Raw genomic sequence first — 24648 nt, 5'->3', positions numbered from 1 at the left:
TCCTGTTCAGTGTGTGAATGGAGCAGCGAGGGGGGCGCAGGTAGCATTTGGCCTCAATGACATAACCGGCCACAAAAGCTCATCTCGTTTGTGTGCCCAAAGCTCAATGAAGCCGAGGCAAGCCTGTATTCGATCAGACACGAGTGCTAACGGAACGCCTCTCTAAGATTTTTAGAATAAAAATTAAGAACATTTTAACCTTTGCACGAATTTGGGATACAGGAGACGTGGGGAGATACAACATTTATGAGCATTCGTCGTTCAGGCTTCCACATTTTCTTCTTCATACAATGCCACTGTCAGAAACCCGATGTAGCTATACAGTGGCAATTAGCTCTCTCCCTCATATTTAAACCTTCACTCAGGAGAAATCTGATGAGTTATTATGTGCTACAGTGAGAATGGGATATAATCTTTACCACGTTACCCACTCTCAGGAGTATTTACACGTTATTAAGAAAGATGACCATTCTTAAGCTAAAGAAATGGTTATTTCCTATTGCCACCCACAGGGGCTGAACTATGTGAACGAGTGTCCCCTCACGGCTGACCTTAAATAGAAGGTGAGCACAGGCCCCCCACCAACCCCATGCCATCCTGCAAAAGGTGGGGGCTAAAATCATGCGAACGTGGGTCACCACAGCCCCTCAGGTGGCTGTCACCATCCTCTGTAGGCTCTGCAACTGTGGAGGTTTTTAAAGACTAGTTACTACAAGGCGGTCACACTGCAAGAGTGAGTCGCAGGCATTGGAGTGTGACACTGGCCCCTCTGGTGTGTGGCCATTCAGCTCCTGTCCGATGACTTTACCAAAAAAGTGTTTTAAAAAAAAAATCCCAATTTCATTAAATACAGCCCTTCCAGAGACACTTCTACTGGAGGCAAAAGAGGGGCAAAAACCATTTGCATTGTGGATTTGTTGTGTCTCCTTATGAGATAGGCTTTTAAGCACAGGTGGGTCAAGTTATTCTTCTTCGTATCTGCTGTTCAGCTTGGCCGGGCAGAGCATCTGCCTCAGACGTAACAAACTGGGTTTCAACAATGACAATGGTCCCAATGCCACAGCTCAGTATACGGAGCCCTCCCCGGTCTGGCCGCTGCCCGGTTCTCCTCCTGTTCTCCACACGGACCCAATGCTTCAGCCACTCCCAGCTCCCCGCGGGTGCCCTGCGTCGTGCTCACGTTTCACAAGCTGCAGTCTTCTGCCCGAAATACGCTCTCCTCCTTCCGTGCCCTGAAAAATTCTATTCATTTTTCAAGCTTCAGTTTATTTTTTTTTAATTTTTTTTCAACGTTTCTTATTTATTTTTGGGACAGAGAGAGACAGAGCGTGAACGGGGGAGGGGCAGAGAGAGAGGGAGACACAGAATCGGAAGCAGGCTCCAGGCTCCGAGCCATCAGCCCAGAGCCTGACGCGGGGCTCGAACTCACAGACCGCGAGATCGTGACCTGGCTGAAGTCGGACGCTTAACCGACTGCGCCACCCAGGCGCCCCTCAAGCTTCAGTTTAAACGTCCCCTCTTGTAAGAAGCTGTCTTTTATCCTCTCCAACCCCAGAAGATCTGATTACACCCTTTGGTGTTCCATCCGTGCGCGCATCCCCACTTCTATTATAGGTCTCAGCCTCACTGGTTTACAATTGTTGATTTTCACATCCACCCCCTGGTCTGTTCCCCTGTCTTATCATCTGTTGCAAACCCTGGAGGACAGGGGCAAGAGCTTTTTCGTATTTGTATCTCAACACAGTGTCTGGCGGTCACTCACGTATTCATCCAACTTGCTAGCAATTATGGAGCGCTGAGTATGTTTGAGTGATTACACCAGGCAGCGAGAGCAGGGAGAGGGCCTCCCCTGACCTCATAGAGGATGGTGTGTGGGGAGGCTGGAGAGAGGCAGCCAGGGGACAGCAATAGCCCACGGGAGGCCACGCCAGCCACGGAATAGGTCTGGGGACTAAAAGTAATGGAAGCACGGTGAAGGGCTGAAGCAGAGGCTTAACATGACAAGATTTACTCTACTGAAAGATTCTGATAAACACCACATTCAGGAGAGTGCTTATGTCCAGGGAAGAAAAGTGGGGAACACGTGGAGAAAGGTAAAATTTAATTGTGTTTTGTTTTATACCCCCCCCCCCCACCTTCAAACTGGCTATTGGGTACACAAAGTTTTCTATATTATTATTATTATTTTTTTTTTTGGTACAGCTGCAATATTTTAAAAAAAGTGTAAAGCTTATTCAGGCAGAGTATAGACAAGGAGTACAGAAGACATACTTAAAATAGGGTGAGAGTTCACTGCCTCTTTCAATAATTTGTGGAAAGATGAAATGGGCGTCCACTAGGAATGAGGTGGCCAGAAGTAGATACATCGAAGGTTTTTGAGAAGTCAGTTACTGTGCAGATGTTTTATTGGATACATGAGGAGAGTGCCGAGGAGGGAGGCAAATGAAAGATGATGGTGCCATGTACCAAGATGGGGAGAATGGTGGAGAGGAAAAGCTAAATCCAGGCTTAACAGCTAGTTTTGGAATACAAGTGTGTAAGCGACCCAATCCCATTCCTGTTGCTCAAGTGCAGCGGGGAGCATCCCAACAAAAGAATCACATGGCTGTTTCCCGTCACTGACTTCATTCCCCTGTTGAGTCCGTTGTTTCTGAGTTAAGCCCTTGTGCACCGAAGCGGGAACCTTGGGGATCTGCCATAATCAGATTCCTCTGAAGGATACACACCATTTCGAGGCTTGCAAACGGAGGGATTACCTGCCAATTTAACCATGAAACTGGATTTGTAGCTCTGCCCCAGATAAGGTGAGGATGCACAGACACACATAGATCAACTACTCTTCAGGGAACTAGAAAAATCGCGTCCAGGGTCACTTATTCCACGCTGTCTTGTCATCTTCTGAGGTCTAAAGAAAACTGGATACAAGTAGAGGCTAGTGTATATGACAAAGGCATTAGTTTCCTGCTGACGACGTATTTGTCCACGGCATTAGTATTTCACAAGTGGTATATAAAGAGACACAGCAAATACATTCCATGTTAAGGATTTTCTTTCCAACTTCCACGCAGACCTCTCTTTGGAATAATCTAAGGCAGCATAAGTATTGACATAATGTTAGATAAATACAAGGCAATGAAATCTGTATACTTAAAAATCTATGAAACAGAACTATATAAATGTTACACTCTGACAGAAGTCTTGTTCTGAGGGTTTCCAACCTAATACAGATGACCAAACACGACAGCCAAAAAAGCTGAAAAGGTCACTAAAGATCCCCATGGGAGATTCTCCCACTGAGTTGGGAGGTAATGGAGAGAAAAACATGGAGTCAAATGCAGGGGAAGATTTCTTTTTCAGGAAGAGAGTAATAGAGACTATTCAATGAGCAGCGGAGCTATTCAAAATCCAAAGTCAGCATAGGGGACTAGTGAAAACCAAAACAGAATTTGAACTTCCTTTATTTTCATAAGTGAACCTTTTAAGTTCATACCTCCATACTGTTCAGTCACTGAAAGACTCAGTGGAGACTGTCAAATAAAATTCTAGTGATAATCAGAAGGTTGTGATAGAGAATTAGAAAACATGTAAAGGTGTATGCTAGGATCTGTGAACTTTCTAGATATCAAATTCTTGTCAGATTATTTGCCACCTGGGAACATTCACTTTGTTATGAGAGAGGGTAAGCATGGGATTGGCACTCTGGGATCTCACGGAAAATTTACAAAGACAGTTGGTTGTTCATTCCGTTTTTTAAAAAAAAAAAAATTGTGGTGAGAATGCCTAACATGAGAGCTGCCCCCTTAAAGTTTTAAGTGCACAACACAGTAGTGTTAACTAGAAGCGTAACATTGTGCAGTGGATCTCTAGAGCTTCTTCAACTTTGCATCACTGAAACTTTTCTAACCAGTGGGCACTTCTAACCCCCTCATCTAGCTCCTGGCAACCACCATTCTACTTCCTGCCTCCGTGAGTTTGACTATTTTGGATACCTAATATAGGAGGAGTCATGCAATATTTGTCCTTCTGTGACTAGCTTATTTGACCTAGCATAAAGTCCTCGAGGTTCGTCAATGTTGCTGCATATGTTGCGTTTCCTTTTGTAGGCTATTCGTCCATCCTACGTGTGGATCACTTTATCTTTATCCGCTCATCTGTTGACGAACATTTAAGTTGTTTCTACACCTTGGCTGTTGTGAACGACTCTGCAATGAACATGGGGATGCAAATGCCTCTTTGGGATTCTAATTTCACTTCTTTTGGATACTCACAAGGGAGATTGTTGGATCATATGGTACTTCTATTTTTAATTTTTTGAGGAACTCCATCCTGTTTTCTATAGCAGCTGTCCATTTCACATTCTCACCAACAGTATGCAAGGGTTCCAATGTTACTACATTCTCTCCAACACTTGTTATCTTTTTTTTTTTTTTTTAATAGTAGGCATCCTAACAGGTATGAGGTGATATGTCTTTATGGTTTTGGTTTGTCTTTTTCTGATGATTAGTGCTGTTGAACATCTTTTTGTGTACCTGTTGGCCATCTGTATGTCTTCTTTCAAGAAATGCCAATGAAGACCTTCACCCATATTTTACATTGAGCTATTTATTACTCTGCTACTGAGTTGTGGGAATTCCTTATATGTTTTGGATATTAACCGCTTATCAGGTATAGAACTTGTAAATATTGTCTCCCATTCTGTAGGTTGTCTTTTCATATCACTGGTGGTTTCAATTGCTGCACAGAAGCTTTTTAGTCTGATGTGCAGTTGACCCTTGAACAGCAGTGTGGGGGTTGAGGGGCACCTAACCCCTGTCCAATTGAGAATCCATGTATAAATTTTGACTCCCCAAGAGATTAACTTCGAATAGGCAACCGTTGACTAGAAGCCTTACCAATAACATACATAATTAATACATATTTTGTATGTTATGTATATATTATATACTGTATTCTTATAATAAAATTAGCCAAAGAAAATGTTAATAATATCATAAGATAAAATACATTTACAGTACCATACTGTAAAGAATCTGTGTATAAACGGCCCCACACAGTTCAAGTTCAAACTCATGTTCACAGTCAACTGTAGTCCCAATTGTTTATTTTGCTCTGTGCCTTTGCTTTTGGTGTCAAATCTGCAAGATCATTATCAAGCCCAATGTCATGAAGCTTTTCCCCTATGTTTTCTTCTAGGAGTTTTACAATTTCAGACCTTATGTTAAAGTCTTTGATCTCCTGACTTTTGTGTATGGCGTAAGCTAAAGGTCCAATTTCATTTTTTTTGCTTGTGGATATCCACTTTTTCCAATGCTGCTTGTTGAAAAGACTATTCTTTCCTCATTGTGTATTCTCAGTACTCTTGTTGAACATCAATTGACTGTATATATGTGCATTTATTTCTGGCTTTCTATTCTGTTCCATTGGCTACAGTCTATCTTTATGTGAGTACCATTACTTTGTAATATATATATTTTTAATTTTTTTAAATGTTTTTATTTATTTTTGAGACAGAGAGAGACAGAGCATGAGCAGGGGAGGGGCAGAGAGAGAGGGAGACACAGAATCCGAAGCAGGCTCCAGGCTCTGAGCTGTCAGCACAGAGCCCGACACGGGGTTTGAACTCACAGACCATGAGATTATGACCTGAGCCAAAGTTGGACGCTTAGCCGACTCAGCCACCCAAGTGCCCCGTAATATGTTTTGAAACCAGGAAGTGTGACACCTTCATCTTTGTTTTACTTTCTCAAGATTGTTTGACTATTCAGAGTCTTTTGTAGTTTCATATGAATTTTAACATTTTTTTCTATTTCCTTAAATTGGCTGGGGCGACTGGGTGGCTCAGTTGGTGAAGTGACTGACTTCAGCTCAGGTCAGGATCTCATGGTCTGTGAGTTTGAGCCCTGTGTTGGGCTCTGTGCTGACAGCTTGGAGGCGGGATCCTGCTTCAGATTCTGTGTCTCCCTCTCTCTCTGCCCCTCCCTCACTCATGCTCTGTCTGTCTCTTTCTCAAAAATAAATAAACATTAAAAAAATCATAAAAAAATGCAATTGGCATTTTTCTCTACCATTGGCAGAGATGGCATTAAGTTTGTAGATTGCTTTAGTAGTATGGACGTTTTATTTTATTTATTTTTCAATGGATATTTTTATTATTTATTTAACAGATCACCAATGTTGTCTCCCTATCCCTCTACAATTAAAATTTCATCTTTTTTCCATGATGAGTAGTAAAACAAGGACAAAGTTAATCAGAATAAGCTACTTCAAAAAGAGAAGCTAACATAGCGCAGTTTCTTCTAAAAGGCAGAATAGAAGTATATGCCCTCTAGGATGCATAATCACCAAGTGATTATAAGTTACTAAGGAATTCAAATGGCATCTTGAAGGATGTAGGCAAATCCAGGGTGCAGTAAAGAGGAGCTGAGATGCTGTGCAACTGCTTAAGGGCTCCCGGCACTGCATCTCTTGGCTACTAGCTGAATCTTGACACAAGGGAAGATTTAGTCAATGCCAAGTGGAGATGTGGCAGGTGCTACACAAGAGATGTGTTGACTTAGGGGCTGTGCACAGGAACCAAAAGGCAGGAAAGTATTAAACACTTCTGACAGCATCCACCCCAGGAAGGACTTTGCCTTCCAGGAGCTCTAAACTGGCACCACCCCCAGTGCTCACATGGCTGACTTTATCCTCTGTGTTCCATTTGGCCCAGTAAGGGGCAGTGTCTCCACCTCCTAGGATGGGGATGCATCTCCTGAAAGCGGCTTTCACCACCTCATCTATGAAGGCTTTGGTTCCTTGGCCAAAAGCTTCCCATTCAAATATGCCCACAGGTCCACTCCACACAATCTGCTCAGCCTGAAGAACTGCCTCAGCATACTTCTTGATCCTCTCAGGACCAAGGTCCAAGCCCATCCCACCAGTAGGTGTGCCAGAGGCTACAGTGGCTTGGCCAGTCTTGGCATTCTCATCAAACTTCTCAGCAGTGACAAAGTCAACAGGCAAGGTGATTTTCACACTGTTCTTCTCAGCTTTAGAGATGAGGACTTTGCTGATCTTGCCTCCCTCTTCATCAACAGAGAAGTGCCAATCTCCATGTTGTTGAGCACCTTAAGGAAAGTAAAAGCCATTCCACCACCAATAATCATCTCATTGACTTTGTCCAGGATATTGCTGATCATGTGGATATTGTCTGCGACTTTAGCTCTTCCCAGGAGGACCAGGAAGGATCAGTCTGTGCTCTCCAAGGCCTTGCAAAGTGGCTCGGCTCCTTCTTCCTCAAGAAATGTCTGGCCTTCTGTGGCATACTGACTCCCACCACGTTGCTGTGGGCTCAGCGAGTCGTGCCAAAGCATCGTTGACATAGACGCCCTAGCTTGGAAAGTGAAGCTTTGAAGGCTTCTATTTTGGCTGGCTCAGCTTTAACCTTATTCCCAGAAGCATCTTTTCCCTTCCCTTCTTTCTCCACATGGAGGTGGAGGTTCTCCAGCAGGATGACAGACCCAGCAGCTGGGTCAGCCCAAGCTTCCTCCACTTCTGGGCCTGCATAGTCCCTCAAGAACAAAACATCTCTGCCCAGCAGAGATCTGAGTCCTGTAACGTCTGGCTCCAAAGAGTACTTGTCAGGCAGGGGGACACCTTCACGCCAGCCCAGATGGCTCATAAGAACAACTGACTTAGCTCCATTGTCCAAGCAGAATTGGATGCTTGGGATGGCAGCCTTGATTCGCTGGTTAGTTCTTATCTGGTTCCTCATAGGGACGTTAAAGTCCACCCTCATGACTATCTACTTCCCCTTCACATCCAGCTCGTCCAGAGTCAGCCTGTTAGAAAGCAACATCTTGGCAATACAGTGGCAATGACGCTGACAGAGCTTAAGGGGTGGAGAAGAAGGTGTCTGACGTGCTCTCGAGATACATGCGGAATGCAGAGTGTCCTGGGCCACTAGTATGGACATTTAAAAAACATGAAGTCTTCCGATCCATGAACACATGGCGTCTTTCCATTTATTTGTGTCTTCTTCAGTTTCTCTCACCAGTGTTTTATAGATTTTAGTATACAAGTCTTTCACCTCTTTGGGTAAATTTATTGCCAAACTTATTTTTTTCTTTCCAATGCTATTATACGTAGATAAATAAATATGAATATATATGTAAATAATAATAATAACAATATATAAATATAAATAGCAGAGGTTTTCCTCCCTCTGGTTATCTTTTCAGATAATTTGGTATTAGTGTCTAGAAACTTTACTTATATTTGTATGTCAACTTTATATTCTGCAACTTTACTCAATTCATTTATTCTAACACTTTTGTGTGTATGTGTGTGTGTGTGTGTGTGTGTGTGTGTGTGTGTGATCCTTAAGGTTTTCAACATATAAAATTATGTCATCTGCAAACAGAGATAATTTTATTTCTGTCTTTCCCATTTGGATGCTTTTTATTACCTTTTCTTGCCAAACAGCCCTGGATAGGAAATGTGGTGAATCACATTAACTGATTTTCATATACTGAAGCATCCTTCCATCTGAGGGATAAATTCCATTTGGCAATGGTTTGTGCTTCTTTTCATGTGTTTGTTTGCTAGTATTGTGTTAATCAGGAATAATTTTCTGTATTTTTCTTTTCTAGTAATGTCTTTGTTTTGGCTTTGATATCATGGTAATGCTGGACTTACAGAATAAGTTTGGAAGTATTCCCTCCTTTTTCCATATTTTGGAAGAGACTGAGAAGGATTAGTGTTAATTCTAAAATCTTTAGTAGTGTTCACCCATGAAGATATACGATCTTTTTCTGTGCTGTGAGTTTTTTTTTTTTTTTTTTGATTACTGAATCAATTTTCTTTTTTTGTGGTTGTTAATTGTTTTAAACATTTATTCATTTTTTGAGAGACAGAGAGAGACAGTGTGAGTGGGGGAAGGACAGAGAGAGAGGGAGACACAGAACCCAAAGCAGGCTCCAGGCTCTGAGCTGTCAGCACAGAGCCCAACACGGGACTCAAACTCATGAACCGTGAGATCATGACCTGAGCCGAAGTTGGACACTTAACCAACTGAGCCACCCAGGCACCCCAGTGATTTAATTTTCTTACTAATTATAGATATGTTCAGATTTTCTATTCCTTCATGATTTAGCCTTGGTAGGGTTCATGTTTCTACGAATTTATCCATTTCTTCTATGTTATCCAATTTCTTGGCATAGAATTGTTCACAGTAATTTCTTATGATCCTGTTTATTTCTGTGACATCAATTTTAATATTTCCTTCATTTCTGATTTTATTTATTTGAATCATTTCTCTATTTTTTCTAGTTAGTCTAAAGTTTGTCATTTTTTCTACTCTTTCAAAAATCACTTCTTAGCTATGTTGATATCTCTATTGTTTCTCTGGTCTCAATTTTATTTCTGCCCTAATCTTTATTATACCCTTCCTTCTGATAACTTTGAGTTTAGCTTGTGATTTTCCTAGTCCCTTGAGATGTAAAGTTAGTTTATCTGAGATCTTCTTTTTAATGTAGGTGCTTAGAATTATAAACTTCCCTCTTACTATTGCTTTTGCTACATCCAATAGTTTTGGTATGTTGTGTCTTTGTTTTCATTTGCCTCAAGATATTGTGCAATTTCCCTTGGATCTTTTTGTTTGGCCCATTAGTTGTCTGAGAGTGTGTTTTTTAAAGTCCACATATCGGTGAATTTTCCAGTTTTCCTTCTTACTATTAATTTCTAGTTTCATCCTACAGTGGTTGGAAAATATGTTCAATATGATTTCAGTCTTTTAAAATACATTAAGACTTCTTTGTGGCCCAATATACGATCCATCCTGGAGAATGTTCCATGTGCAATTTTCTTAAGAAGACTGTGTGTTCTGCTGCTGTTGGGTAGGGTATTCTGTATATGTCTGTTAGGTTCATTTGGTGTACGGTGTTATTTAAGTATACTATTTCTTTATTGATTTTCTGTCTGGGTGCTACTTCCATTATTGAATGTGGAGTATTAAAGTCTCTACTATTATTGAACTGCTGTCTATTTCTCCTTAAATTTGTCAATGTTTGTTTTACATATTTAGGAGCTCTTATGTTGGGTGCAGATTTTTTTTTTTTAATACTGGTTATATCTTCCTACTGTGTTGACTCTCTTACCATGATATAATGTCCTTTGTGTCTTGTGACAGTTTTGACTTATAGTGTAGTTTGTCTGATATAAATATAGCTGTCCCTGTTCTCTTTTGGTTACCAATTATATGGAATATATTTTTCCATCCCTTTACGTGTATCCTTAAATCTAAAATGAGTTTCTTGTAGATAGCAGGTAGCTGGATTTTTTAAATCCATTCAGTCACTCTAAGCATTCTGATTGGGGAGTTTAATCCATTTACATTTATAGTAATTATTGATAGAGAAGGACTTACTATTTCTATTTTGTTAATTATTTTCAGTCTATCCTGTAGCTCTTTTGTCCATCTTTTCTTGTCTTGCTATCCGCTTTGTATTTCATTGATTTTGTAATGGTATATTTTGTTTCCTTTCTCTTTTTCTGTTGTGTATTTTCTATATGTTTTATTTTTGTGCTTACCATGGGGCTATCATAAAACGTCTGAGAGTTTTAATAGTCTATTTTAAGCTAATAACACTAATGTTTAAATCATTCTTAACCAATTTTAAAAATGAAGTAAATATGTCCTTCTTACAATGACTACAGTCTGATTCTTTACAACATTTATTGACAAAACAAACATCTCACTTTGACATTTTTGGTTTAGCTTTTAAAATAAACTAAACCAGATGTTAGTTTATAAGTGTGTATAGTTTATTTGGAGAATATCTACAGTCCAAGTGAAATATATTTTTTTTTCTGAATCACAAGGCAATTGTCTTAAAAAATTTAACACTGAATAAAGAAATTTATCTTTCAAATTACAAAACAACATAATATCAATTGCTGGTTTAAGTAAAAGAATTAATTCCATTTTTAAAGCAATCTGATAATAAATTTCTTTTTAAAATGTCATGAAGAATTTACTATCAAGGCTAAAATGAATAAACTTATGTGAGGGTAACAGAAAATGACAGAAAGAATTTTAAGGCATTTTATTACTTGTTCCATTGTGAGTAACTTAGATTTATGTCTATCACCCACACTAAACTGAATGTTCCCCTGCGGCAGGGAATGCATTGATCATTGTTTCCTCTGCCTACTGCTCTGTGTGGCACATAACTGGCTCTCTGCAAATTTTCACTGATTTCTATTGTGTAACTAAGAGGAGGGATGTAGGAGTGCGAACAACGTTGACTCCATCTTTGGTCCTCCGCCCCGTTCGTGCCCACACAGTGACTTCCCCCTTGGGGCTACGTGTTCCAGGCCCTGTGGAGGTTAATGTACGTCCTGACCAGAATGCAGGAAGGCTCGTTCTGATCTTCCCTAAAGTGGTGCACAAAAGACTCCACTTTAGATAACTAGTAGAGACCCTCTGGTGTGCAGATGGTGACCACACCACCATGCCCCTGGTTTTACAAAAGCCGGGGACTGGAGTCCAGATGAAGTGGAGAATAGCTTTGGAGAATAACCACATACTGCCTGGATCATCTGCCTGCCTGATTCCCTTTATGCCCCTATCAGCAGGTTACCCTGAATAAAACTCTGTGAAAATGAAATGGAATGGCTTGCTCTGTTCTCAGTCTTAAAGTGCCTTCTCAGTCTGGAGGATACATTACGGACCCTCCACCTTCTAACAAGGGAGAGGAATAAAAATACATTTTACTTTAGTTCTGGTAGAATCAGACTCCCTGGTGAGGGAATGACAGCATACAAGGAGCCCAGTGAGGAGCCAGAGGTGACAGGAACAACCAGGTGTGAGGCGATATGCAACCTGACTGTTGGCAGTGAGAATGCAAAGAAACAGGGTCTGTGGGGGGAAAGATGAACAGAGCTGATAGAACAGGAAAAACAAAACAAAACAAAGGTACCTAAAAAAAACGTAGATTCTGCAAAACTGGAAGAAACATGTACAGATTGATGAACATGGGAGGAAGATTTAGGAGGAAAGACAATGAGGACTCAATATGGAAATTCCAGCAGCCAGCGGTGTGGAAGCAGGATGACAGGCTGGGTGTTCCAGTGGGCGGTGTGCAGAGGAAGGCCAGGGACAGGCATGCTGGACCCAGCCTTCAGGATGGAGGAGCCTGAGCATGGGAAGGTGCACAGGAGGCCAGAGAAGGAAATACACCAGGTGAGATGTTGTTGCAGAAATCCACAGGGGTGATGATCTCAAAAGAGGAAGAGTTTATGGTATGAATGCCACCACTGAGGTGAAGGAATAGAACGGATATTTCTGATCAGGCCATTCTCTCTTAATTGCTTATGATAAAGATCACAGGAGAGAGAACGGATTTACGCTGCAAGGTGACAGTAAAACACTTCTAAGTGGCATGGTCTGTCATTCTACTGCCCTCCTTGACCCAGCGCTAATTTATCCGTCCAGTTTTCACTCCAGGGTAGGCAAGGTCAGGTCTCCCTGCATCGTTTTTCAGTTTCTTTCATCTTTGTACCCCCTCCTGGAGAGCCCTTCTTCTGCATAAACTACACCTGTCAGAGCTGCACGTTCTCCAGCTTTATGGTAAACACTTCTTCCTCAACGATCTCCATCCCTGCTAGGCAGATGTCTCGTATTCCTTTGAACTTGCATGTAAGTTTTCAATTTTCCCACAGACTGAGGATATTTTTGGTATATATTTACATATATATTGGTATATATTTGGTATAAATATATCAAACATAGTACCAAAAATATATACCAAATATATATACCATATATATATTTGTTTCCTTTCCTAGACATACGAATTTCCCTTTGAGGAGAGAAAGGTTCAGACTCAGCATTTGCTACACTTCTATGACTGCTTGGAAAAGAAAACTGTGCTTTGCATAGTTCGTTCATCCCCCACCCCGCCCCTCGTGGCAATCTGAGGGTTGACTCAGGTCAGATGCTGTTTTGGGGGACCAGATACAGCAATGAAAAGATGGAGAGGCTCCTGCCCTCTGGGAGCTTACTTTCCATGAATTGGCATTACATTGACTAGTTAAGGATCTTCCGAGTTCTAAAGATTTATTACTCTAGGATCATTTCCTAATTAGAGTAGTATTTTAAAAATATATTTAAATATTCTCCATTGAGGGGTGCCTGGGTGGCTCAGTTGGTTAAGCATCCAACTCTTTTTTTTTAATGTTTATTTATTTTGAGAGACTGATTTAGAGCATGAGGGAGATAGAGAAATCCCAAGCAGGGTCCACACTGTCGGTACAGAGCCTGATGTGGGGCTCGACCTCATTAACTGCGAAATCATGACCTGTGCCGAAATCAAGAGTTGAACGCTTAACTGACAGAACCATCCAGGCTCCCCAAGAAGCTGCTTCTTCACTCAAGGAATAACAATAGCCAATATGCTTAAGTTGTCAATTTGTATGGAACATTTAAAACCACTACATGGCAGTGACTCACACTGAAGGCAGCAACACTGTACTTTATAAAAATAATGCATTATAAAAAATGATGACACATTGTCATTGACACAATGCCCAAAACTCAATAGCTATTGCTAAGTACATCCTGGAAACAGAAGACTGAAACATAATATAATAGTAAGATTATCTAGTGTAAGCAGAAATTTGGGAGAATATGATATTCTATTTCATAAAGACAAACAAATGTAAATATTGTAACATCCCTGAGGGTAGGGGTTAGTCATCATAGATGGGAATTCCTCTTTTTTTTTTTTTTTTTTTTTTAAACTAGGTAATTTATTGTTCCAGGGTTAGGAAAGGTTCAAATTTTTCTTTTTGTCCACCAGAAAACAATCAAGATGATTTCTGATTTCAGTTCTGATCGAGCTTTTCCTCCTTTGTATATACATAAACAAACACAAGAAATCCTCAATACATACAACTTCCTCATGATTGCATTACAAAAATCTTAAAAACCCCTCAGCCTTTTTTTTTTAACCCCTCAGCATTTTTTTTATCCACCTGTGATCTGAACTTTGCATCTATCACAAACTTGATAACCAATGAATCTTTCTAAAAACAAAACAAAACAATAAAACAAAACAGGTTCTGGAGATCTACTGTATTTTAACACAGGGCCTATTTTAACATAGGGCTAATGGTTAAAAATACTATATTGTCTACAGAGAAAAAACTGGGGTTGCCAGAGGGGAGGGGGGTGTGGGGAATGGGAGAAATAGGTGAAGGGGATTAAAAGGTACAAACTTTCAGTTAGAAAATAAATCACAGAGATGAAAAGTGTGGTCCAGGGAATATAATTAATATTGTAATAACGTTGTATGGTGACAGATGGTGACTAGATTTGTCATGGTGAGCACCGAACAATGTAGAGAATTGTTGAATCACTGTGTTGTGCACCTGAAATAAATGGGATACCGTATGCCAACCATACTTCAATAACACATATTTTTAAAAAGATAAATAAGTACTAGGGATGTAATATAAAATATGACTGTAGTTATATGCTTGTCTATTGTCTATTTGAAAGGTGTTTAGAGAGTAAATCCTAAGACTTCTCATCACAAGGAAAACCTTTTGTTTTTCTTTTCATCTTTTGTTTTGTTTTGTTTTGATCTCTGAACTTATTGCGGTGATCATTTTACAATATATGTAAGGTAAAATCTTAAACATACATGGTGCCATATGCCAATAATTGCCTTATGCCAATTATATGTCAACAAAACCAGGGTAGGGGCGCCTGAGTGGCTCAGTCGGTTAAGTGTCCGACTTTGGCTCAGGTCAGGAGCTCATGGTTCATGAGTTCGAGCCCTGCATTGGGCTCTCTGCTGTCAGCACAAAACCCGCTTCAGATCCTCTGTCCTCCTCTGTCTCTATGCCTCTCCTGCTTGTGCGCTTGCTCTCTCTCACTCTCTCTCTTTCTCTCAAAAATAAACATTAAAAAAAACTGGGGTAAAAAATACCATATTGTATACTTGAAATTTTGCCAATAGGGTAGATCTTCCATTCAGTCTTCTTGCCATTAAAGAAAAAAAGAAAAAAAACAAAGAATGAACAAACGAATGAATGAGTGAGAGGAAACTTTAGGTGATGGATATGTTTATGGCTTTGATTGCATTGACGGTTTCATGGGTGACTATTTATCTCCCAACTCCTCATGTTGTATTCATTAAATATCTGTAGCTTGCTTTAGGATGAGTCATATACTTGGGAAGCTCTAAAGGAAATAAGATTAGAAGATTGAGGATGAATGATAATTTGGGAACCTATCAAATGATATAACTTGTAGTAAAAAAAAAAAAGGTGATAATGAGGTTTCCTCCAATTTTAATATTGATACTAGCCTAAACTCAAACTTCTCAAACACTGATGAACTGGTATGAATACTTTCTTACCATTATATGATTTTGTTTGATCTATCACACAGAGATTTTCTTAATTGCCACTAACATCTTCCTTCTTTCCCTCACATAATATGTATGAACCGTGTCCAGTGCACGGGACACTGAAGAGAGAATGAGAGAAACATAGGACTATTATACCTGTCCTCATTGCTTTGATTCCCCGCCCCCCCCCCCACCATGCTCTATATTAATTCATTCTACAACAACTTTTCCTAAAAACTGCAGGGTGCCTTAGAGTTTTTAATCTGATGTAAATTCCCAAGAGGAAAATTTGGTAAATGGTAATGCCTAAATTTATTTGAGCAGGGATCCAATTTTTTAAAATTGCTGAGTGTCAGGGTACCTGAATGGCCCAGTCAGTTAGGCATCCAACTCTTGGTTTCGGTTCAGGTCATGATCTAGCGGTTTGTGACATTGAGCCCCGCATCAGACTCTGTGCTGGCAGCGCAGAGCCTGCTTGGGATCCTCTCTCTCTCTCTCTCTCTCTCTCCCTCTGTCTGCCTCTCCCCCACGCTCTCTCTCAAAATAAAATAAATAAACTTAAAAAAAATTGCTGACTGTCTCTGAGCCCTACAGAATACATTGTGGGAAACATCACATTCCAGGGGAAGGGGCAGGGCCAAAGGATCCAGGAATACTCACGGCTGATGTTAACCTGCTATACTCACCAATTTTTCATTCAATGGTTATTGGTAATAAGAAGTAATCTGTCCATTTTGAGAAAGATCAATCAGAGAAACTTGTGTAACAATCAGCTTTTGTCCTAAAGAGATTTTTCTAGACCCTGAATTATGCCCTCCTCTTGATTATGAAATAAGACCCCAAATTAAATTCTTTAAGCAAACAGATGAAACACAGATAAGATAAAGGTTTACTTCAGTGAATTTCTAGGATAATATCAAAAATTTATTTCCTACATTTCAAAGTCTGAGGAAGATATATAAGTATAGAGAATAGGGATCTAAGAAGTCTGATAAGGAGAATTGCAAAGTATTAACTTGTACCTAAAACCATTTATGAAATCTAGTAAAAAGATTAATCTAAAAGAATTACTAACGATAATTTCTTTAGGAATAATCTCCTAGATTAATTTGTTGAATTTTCCTCCTTTTGTTCATATTCCCTGGTGAAATTATTTTCTTTCTGAGAAATATACATTCTTACTCCTAAGAGGTAAATATCTTGAAATAATTTCTATTCTGAGGATAGGAATCCAAACAACAACAGCCAAAACACTCTAAACAGAACAAACTCTAACACTCAAAATACCCTACACAGAATGACCTCTTTCCCAAAGTGGCTTCTGTCCATCAGAAAGACTTTTGAAAGTCACCTTTACACAGTAACTCTTCCAAGAGCAGTTTCAGGACCTTAACTATGACAGTGAAGGAAGACCATGGCACATGGCTATTCTTAGGTCAGTGTTTCACAAAGGTAGATTTAATCTTATCCTGATTAAAATGAAAAACAAAACAGAAGGTTTTTTTTTTTTTAATGTTTATTTATTTTTGAGACAGGGAGAGACAGCATGAATGGGGGAGGGTCAGAGAGAGAGGGAGACACAGAATCTGAAACAGGCTCCAGGCTCTGAGCTGTCAGCACAGAGCCCGACGCGGGGCTCGAACTCACGGACTGCGAGATCATGACCTGAGCCGAAGTCAGATGCTTAACCGACTGAGCCACCCAGGCGCCCCAAAACAGAAGTTTAGATGTCACCTCTCAGGTACTCATTTCTGCTTTTATCTTTCTTCTCAAACTATTACAAACTCTGTGGTTTGGCTCTTGACTCAGTTTGTTCACATTATCATTTAATAAGGTCTCACTCTGACTTTTGCCTCTACATTGGAAGAAAATTACCAGGCTTCATGGCAGAAATTACCCTGTCCGCTCAGACATTCTATTTTCTTCTAATTCAACCTACTAGTCATATGATCAACATGGTCACATGTTAAACTTGTGTGAGGTCATCAACTGACAAATTAATTTTGCAAAAAATAAGACTGAAGGAAATTCTTGGTGCCATAGAAGTAAACTGAGTCAACAAAGCCATTGGTCATCCAGTTTCTGAATATAACATTATGATTCCTTAAAGGCAGGAACTGTGCTTTATTTATCTGTGTCTGATATTTAGTTTAGTGTCTGATATAAAATAGCCCTCAAGAAATGTTTGTGGAATTAATGAATATTTTAAACTATTCAAGGCCAACAATGCATTTTAAATAACCATACTTTTCATGGGTTTAACTCATCAATTATTGTATAATTTAACATCCTAAAATTGAAATGAGCAAATCAATTTGTGGAGATGAAGTAAATGATGTCCCAGGTCACATCACTCAAGAGCAGGTCAGGGATCTGAACTGAATCTGCCTCCGAATGCCATGATTTCACAGAGCACCAGGCTCTTTCTCAGAAGGTTCTTAATGATGATTAATGCGATGCCCAACTATGGTGATAGCAAAGCTAACTAGACAGATAAAGAATGGGGCATTGGGAGATCTGGTTGTTTGACTTTACCGGCGCCTACACAGTTATATTCCCTATTTCCCTGACTTGCTCAGGAATGCCAGAAAGAGACGGGTTGTTGTGTGTAGGGGGTCGAAGGGGGGATGTGGAAGACACTGCAGTCATGTCTTTTGCTCATGGTGATCTACCTTGTGAATTCTCACAGCCCTGGATTTCCCTGCCACTCAGCATCCCTCAGGCATCCCTGCCAATTGCTTGGAGAACAATTGAACTGAACTGCACAATGCATCTGGAAACTAAATAATGACCACAAATATTTGCTTCTTTAATACACATTTCATTGATTCCTGTCATCAATGTGGATAATCATGCTTATCATAATATTCATTTGAAGTCAACAATGTTAAGATTAATTGTGAATCATTCCAACTGAGGCTGAGGACATGTTTTCCTCTGGAAATGACATTAAACATTGTAGTTCATGTGTGCAGGCCAACCTAAAAATAGGATATCGATTTATGTGGCACAAATATTTGTTGCGTGTGCAACATTTCTAGAACAGAATGAAGTAGCATTAGTACAGAAAGAATGCTCGTTTCTCCATATACCAATAAAAGGTTGGCGGAGGCTGAAGTGGAACATAAGGATCATCTTATTCCCAAGGTCAGGTAGTGGGAGTGCTGTTGGTACCACCCACAGCCCAGATCAATAGGACCTGGAAGCTCTTAGGACAGTGAGAAGGCAGGAGGACTGCACAAAGTAAGAGAAGTGATTGCTGCAGATGCACACTGTTCTCCTCCCGATTAATTATGTTTCTTTAACTTCATGTTTTTATTGCTGCCTGTGTGACCCCGACTTATTCACTCCATGAGGGTCAGTTTCCTCCTATGCTTGTTGGCAGCAGAACAGCCACACTGCTAGTTTGTAGTAAAGATTAGAGATAATACACCTAAAGCCCCTAACATAAAGACTGGTGCCTAGCAGGCATTCTGGGAACAGTCTATCACCACTGTTACTCCTGCAATAACTACCATGATGACCACTGTTTCTCTCACCACCACGATTACTTGCTACTTGCTGGCCAACTAAAGGGGCTGGCCCTAGAGGATACAGCTTGATTTGTTTCCCACCGCAGCCTTCAAACTCACCCTACTGAATCTCTTCTCTTTTTCCTTGACATCTTGGGAACACGCTGTATCATTGCAGGTATTAATGAGTAGCACCATTTTTTAGGTATTAGGCTGCAGACTTAAGAACCGAAGGTCTCTACCCCATCTGGTTTAAAGCCAGTTTAAAGGTAATCCCTCCCCATCCAAGCTTAGATTGGACCCGAGGCTCATGGACCCAGAGTGCAGGTGGTCTGCCCTTTTACCCCCACCCCTCTGGCTGCTTGGCTCCTGTGGTCAACAGAAGCAAGACACGGAAGAACAAGGAACTGAGGCTTCTTTACAATTAGCTAGTTTCCCTTGGATCTCTCTCTTGGGTATTAGGCAGGCATGATGTCATGGCAGGTATCAAAATCCATGAGGTGAATTTACAGATTTTTCAGAAAGTTCCACCCCCTCCTCCTGGGCTCTCTCCCACTGCCATTCTGACTTGAGGGAAGCACTCTTGGGTCGACACTCCCCTGCCACTTCCCCACTTCCCCACTTCCCCACGTCTGGTTCTCAGTGGTAAGCCCACAGACTTTTTGTGCTGCACACACCTTGTTCCAGGAGGGAGGGTGTTGATAAGTAACTCGAGCTGGGCTAGCCTTCTTGGCATCTACTGAACAATGGGAACAATGTGACTGTTGCCATATATCACATCTGCCCTTTGTCCTCACTCCCCCTGCAAGCTACTTTACAGCCTCCCCCTTAGACTTCTTCAGTTCGAGTCCATGGCGAAGGAGGAACATTACATGATTTATACTCTCCTCAGTTTTCTGAAGACCCTCCTCTCTAATGAATCAGAATCTTCCTTATACAAGCTCTTTCATACTTTGGTCTCTCTTTAGACTGTAGAACAACTTATTACCCACTGTCTTCAACACTGAGAGTTGACTTTGACCCGGAAGAATATGGTGCTTGTCTTTGCTCTTGTCTACGTACGCTGAAACACATGAAGGAGTGCCACGGGGTGGACGTGAGGAAGGAGAGTGAGCATATGAACCGGCAAAGTGTTCTCTCTCACCTGCTCCTCATTTACTCTCCAAGTATGGAGCTCATGCCCTCAACAAAAGCTGCAGTGCATTTGGAAGAAGGGGAATGAAAAATTCATCTGACTCAGGACAGGTTGGAGATCATGTGGCCTACAGGAAGAAAGCAGGCTTTGCCATAGTACAAGAGAAGGAGAGTCTACCCAGAGATTCATATGTAAGGCATTTGTGTAAACGGATTCATTAAAACTAAGAAATCCTCATATGGGACCTAGTTGTTGGCAGTAAGAAGTTGATAATTTCATTAGGAAAATTAAATGTTCATACAGAAAGCAGATAAAATGACATATAACAATATACATGACAGAACAGCATCATACACTGGAGACTAACTCTTTAGGGAATTTTAACAAGGAGCTGGAGTTGGTCCAGGAAAAATTCCTATAGGAAACTGGTCCAAAAAATTCCGACAGCAAATAGGAACTAAAGCAAGATATAAGGGATAGGAAGGCTGTTGAGTATTTTTTATTAGTATTTTAATAGCTGTTTAAAGCAACAAAAGCACTTCAGTGTAAGACTTTGAAAACAAAATTACAAAAAAAGTAAATAAAAATCAAATTTGATTCTACTACCCTGAGATAACTACTGTTGTTAACATTTTCAACTCTGTTCCATTCTTTCTCCCTCAGAAATCCTATTACATTTCCCTAGACAATCCATCGTCTCAACATAAAAGCGACTATTGCATATTTTGTCCTCTTCTCAAATTGCCCTCCCCCTGCTCGGAACTTGTCACTCTCAGCTGGTGACTTTACTTTTTATTTCACTGAAGGAGCAGAAGCCATCAGGATGAACTGGCTTCCGTCTGAGAGGCCAACCATTCCAACTGGGCACTTTCTTCCCTGAAGGACTCTGCTCTTTCCGTTAGACATTCTAAGATATATCTTCCCAGTTTTCATGCACACACGTGCATGCGTGTACACACACACATATGCAGACACATGCCTCCTCTGACTCCACGACCCACAAAATAAAACACACTCTTCCTTTGGTTCCACATCTCTTCCAGGTGGGATCCTACTTCTCTGCACCCTTGTACAAAATTATTTCAAAGGTTTGTTAAAAATGCCATCTCCCATCTTCACATTCCCCTTCCTCTCCAACTCCAACCACCAATCAGGTGTCTGTTCCCAGGACTCCTTCAAAGCTGTCCTTATCAGTGTAAGCAGTGAGGTCCACACTGCCTGGCTAATGCTTGATCCACGTCAAGAACTTCCAGGGCCCTCTTTTTTCATTAAAGCATTAAAAATTGTTTTATGACTGTGTTGTTACAAAAACCAACGTAACCTAGTCCAGGTTCAGTATTACATATTCATTGTTACTATATTCATATTTTTTTTCTTCTAATTGAAAAAAAAATGAAATTAAAACATTCCATGTGCCCTACAATATCATGGGACCTAGGTACTGTGCCTCCTGTCCCCAGTGGGTAAGATGGCCCTGAGGGTAACTTGTTAGTCCTCATCTTGCTCAAACTCTGGAAAACACTCCATGCAGTTGATAATCTTCTTGTTGGTTTTGTTCCCACCTCACTGGTTGTTGTTCCTCAGCCTCTTCTGAGGCATGCTCCTCCTTCCTGCCTTGCCAATATTGACATAGTCCACACCTGAGTGTGGGACCCCTTCTCTGTCTATGAGAACAATCCTAGGGCCTCTCAACCTGTCCCGTGGCTTTTGAAGGTGATCCCTCCTAAACTTTTATCTCCAACCCCCATTTTCCCTCTGAAATTTGGACTCTGAAATCTTAACTCCTTATATTACATCTCCAGTTGAATGTTACATAGGGATCTCCAACATACTTTGACTAAAATAGAATCCCCTTAATCTTGTTCTTCCCTAGTGTTCTACCGTGCAATAAATAACACTACTATGCACTCAATTGCTCAAGCCCAAATACTTAAAAATCACCTTTGACGTTTCTCTTTTCCTCATATCCTTTACCCAATTCATCAGGAAATGTTATCCTGAATGTTATCAGCAGTACCTTCAAAACATATCCAGAAACCTTCCATTATGGCAACAGAGTAAGACAGATGGATAACTCATTTAATAAATAAAAGAGTGATTAGATTTATGAGCTTGAAGGACAGTATAAATAAATAATAATTGTAGCTTAAGGTAAGGGCTGTGCAACAGAGAAAGAGGAAAGCTGGGGAAGAGTATTCAATCACTCCCAGAGAGGTGGTGATCATTACCCAAACCAAATGGACAGCATTTTAGGGAACACTGAGTTATCCATATAAAAATAAAATATAGATATAGGATGAGGTTTAGGTTTGATGTTTAGTAACGATATGGAACACAGAATGCAGATCTGGATACCGATGGAGAATTTGTGAAATCTAAAAAATGAGCAGTTCGGAGTCACATGGTGGGGCATGCTTATGTACACAGAATGGCAGAAGAAATGGTGACCAAAGTGCATCAGATAAGGATCTCTTAAAAGACTGGTAACAAATCAAGGTATTGTTATTTACTAGAATACAAGGGAAGAAAATGCTTCATGAGGAGGAGATGATCAGTAGAGCCCTATGCCACAAAAAGGTCCAGGAGAATTAAGGTCAGTTAATAATTATGTAAGCTGTTGGCAACTACTTGAACACTTCCATTTTGGTAATGATAAGCCTAGAAAGCAGAGTAAGAACATGAAGGGCTTTTCAATAAGGCATCAATCAAAAACATTTTTAGGAGAAGAAAAAAGGAAATAGCATAGTGACTAAGGGCAGGAAACTGAGTGAAACCAACATTTTCACAATTTGTGAGGTATGAAGGAGGTAACGGTGGTTGAGAAGAAAGTGGGAGGGGTGTCTGGGTGGCTCAGGAGGTTAAGCATCTGACTCTTGGTTTTGGCTCAGGTCATAATCTCACGGTTTGTGAGTTTGAGCCCTGCACGGGATCTGTGCTGACAGTGTGCAGCCTGGCTGGGATTATCTCTTCCCCTCTCTCTCTCTGCTCCTCCTCTGCACTCTCTTTCTCTCAAAATAAGTAAACTTAAAAAAAATTATATATATATACATATATATAATTCTTTATATATATTCTTTGTATATAATTCTTTATAATTCTATGTATATCTGATTCTATATATATATAAGTGGGAAACTTCAGGAGGTTAGGCAAGAAAGGACTGATTCTGAGTGTAGGTTCTTCGGGAGTCTAAATCTAAAAAATAACATGACTGATTGATGGTTGGCAGGAGTTTGTTTTTAGGCTGATAATTCAATCTTTCCTCTGTTGACTTAGAAGTAACACAAAACTTGTGACACAGCCTTCACTGAACCAAAATGCGAGCCACGCATTTTCACTTTGCCTTAGAAGAGTGTGTATGAGTAGATCAGTGTTACCCCATCTTTTAGGGGTTCTCAGACCCAGTTCCAATGTGGGGGGATCCTCCCCCACACTACACCAAGCAATTCTTAGACACCAGCAGAATGTCCAAGATGCAACTCAATTCTGACACTATCTACCCAGAAATAACATCAGATTCCACAGGTTATAAGAGTTCAGTCCCACAAGGCTGACCCTCCCCACCCCCTAGATCAATTGCAATCCCCAGGCTGCTACCTTCGCTCTGACCCACGGGCTACAGTTTTCAGGCTCCAACAACCTCCTCCTTAGGTTTAATCAATTTGCTAGAGTTGCTTACAGATTTAGGGAAAAGTGACTTACATTTACCAGTTTGTTAAAGGATATGATAAAGGGTATGAATCAACACTTAGATCAAGAGATGCGTAAAGCAAGGAATGAGGAAGGGGCATGGAGCTTCTATGTCCTCTCCGGGTGCACCACTCTCCCTGCTTCTCTACCTGGTCACTAACCCAGAAGCTCTCTGAATCCAGTCCTTTTGGGTTTTTTAAAAGGCTTCATTACACGGTCATGATTGACTAAGTCGGTGGCCATTGTCTGATTCAATCTCCAGCCCCTCTCCCTTCCCCGGAGGTCTGGGGCTGGGACTGAAAGTGCCAACCCTCTCATAACTTGGGCTGTCCTCCTTCCTGGCAACCAACTGCCATTCTTACCTAAAGGCTTTGGAAACTTTCCTCATTAACACAACAAAAGCTTTCTTTATCTCCCTTATGGCAGGAAATTCCAAGGGTTTTAGGAGCTATGCGCCAGAAATCATGGATGAAGACCAAAAATACATACGAGAAATATATATTTGGTCATTTCTTGTAAGTCACAATATTGCTCCCCGTCCTCTCAGACGGTTGAACATATTATATTATCCCCATATGCCATTTTTAGAAATCACTAGATGCCATTAATACTTGATATCGCCATTTTTCCTGTGACTTATTTCCATCACTGCAGAAAAAAAAGTTAAAGTAGATGGATTGCAGCTGCTGGCCAATGCCTTGAGACCTTAATGATAACAAGTTCAAATTGAATTTACTAAACTAGCAAGTGAGGGCAACATGCAAGATGATATAGTGATTGCCGTGTAATTGCCAATACAATTCATATCTTGTTTACGTCCTTTTTCCTTCCAGCCCACGGGGATATCATTTGGGCTCCAATACATAGCAGGCAACCCTTATCTCAATACAGATGAGTGCCCTGCAAAAACTGG

General features: G+C 40.6%; 1 protein-coding gene and 1 pseudogene across 3 annotated transcripts in view; both read right to left on the bottom strand.

The window, feature by feature from the left end:
• The window catches only part of PLXDC2 (plexin domain containing 2), a 448647-nt gene that overhangs the window by 145343 nt on the left and 278656 nt on the right, over nucleotides 1–24648 (bottom strand). The window lies entirely within an intron of this gene.
• Nucleotides 6118–8107, bottom strand: LOC144616971 (phosphoglycerate kinase 1 pseudogene; annotated as a pseudogene).

This window comes from Panthera onca, chromosome B4 (genome assembly GCF_046562875.1).
Source record: "Panthera onca isolate mPanOnc1 chromosome B4, mPanOnc1 haplotype 2, whole genome shotgun sequence".
Lineage (NCBI taxonomy): Eukaryota > Metazoa > Chordata > Mammalia > Carnivora > Felidae > Panthera > Panthera onca.
Note: the sequence above shows the minus strand (reverse complement) of the source record. Positions and strands in the feature narration are given on the sequence as shown.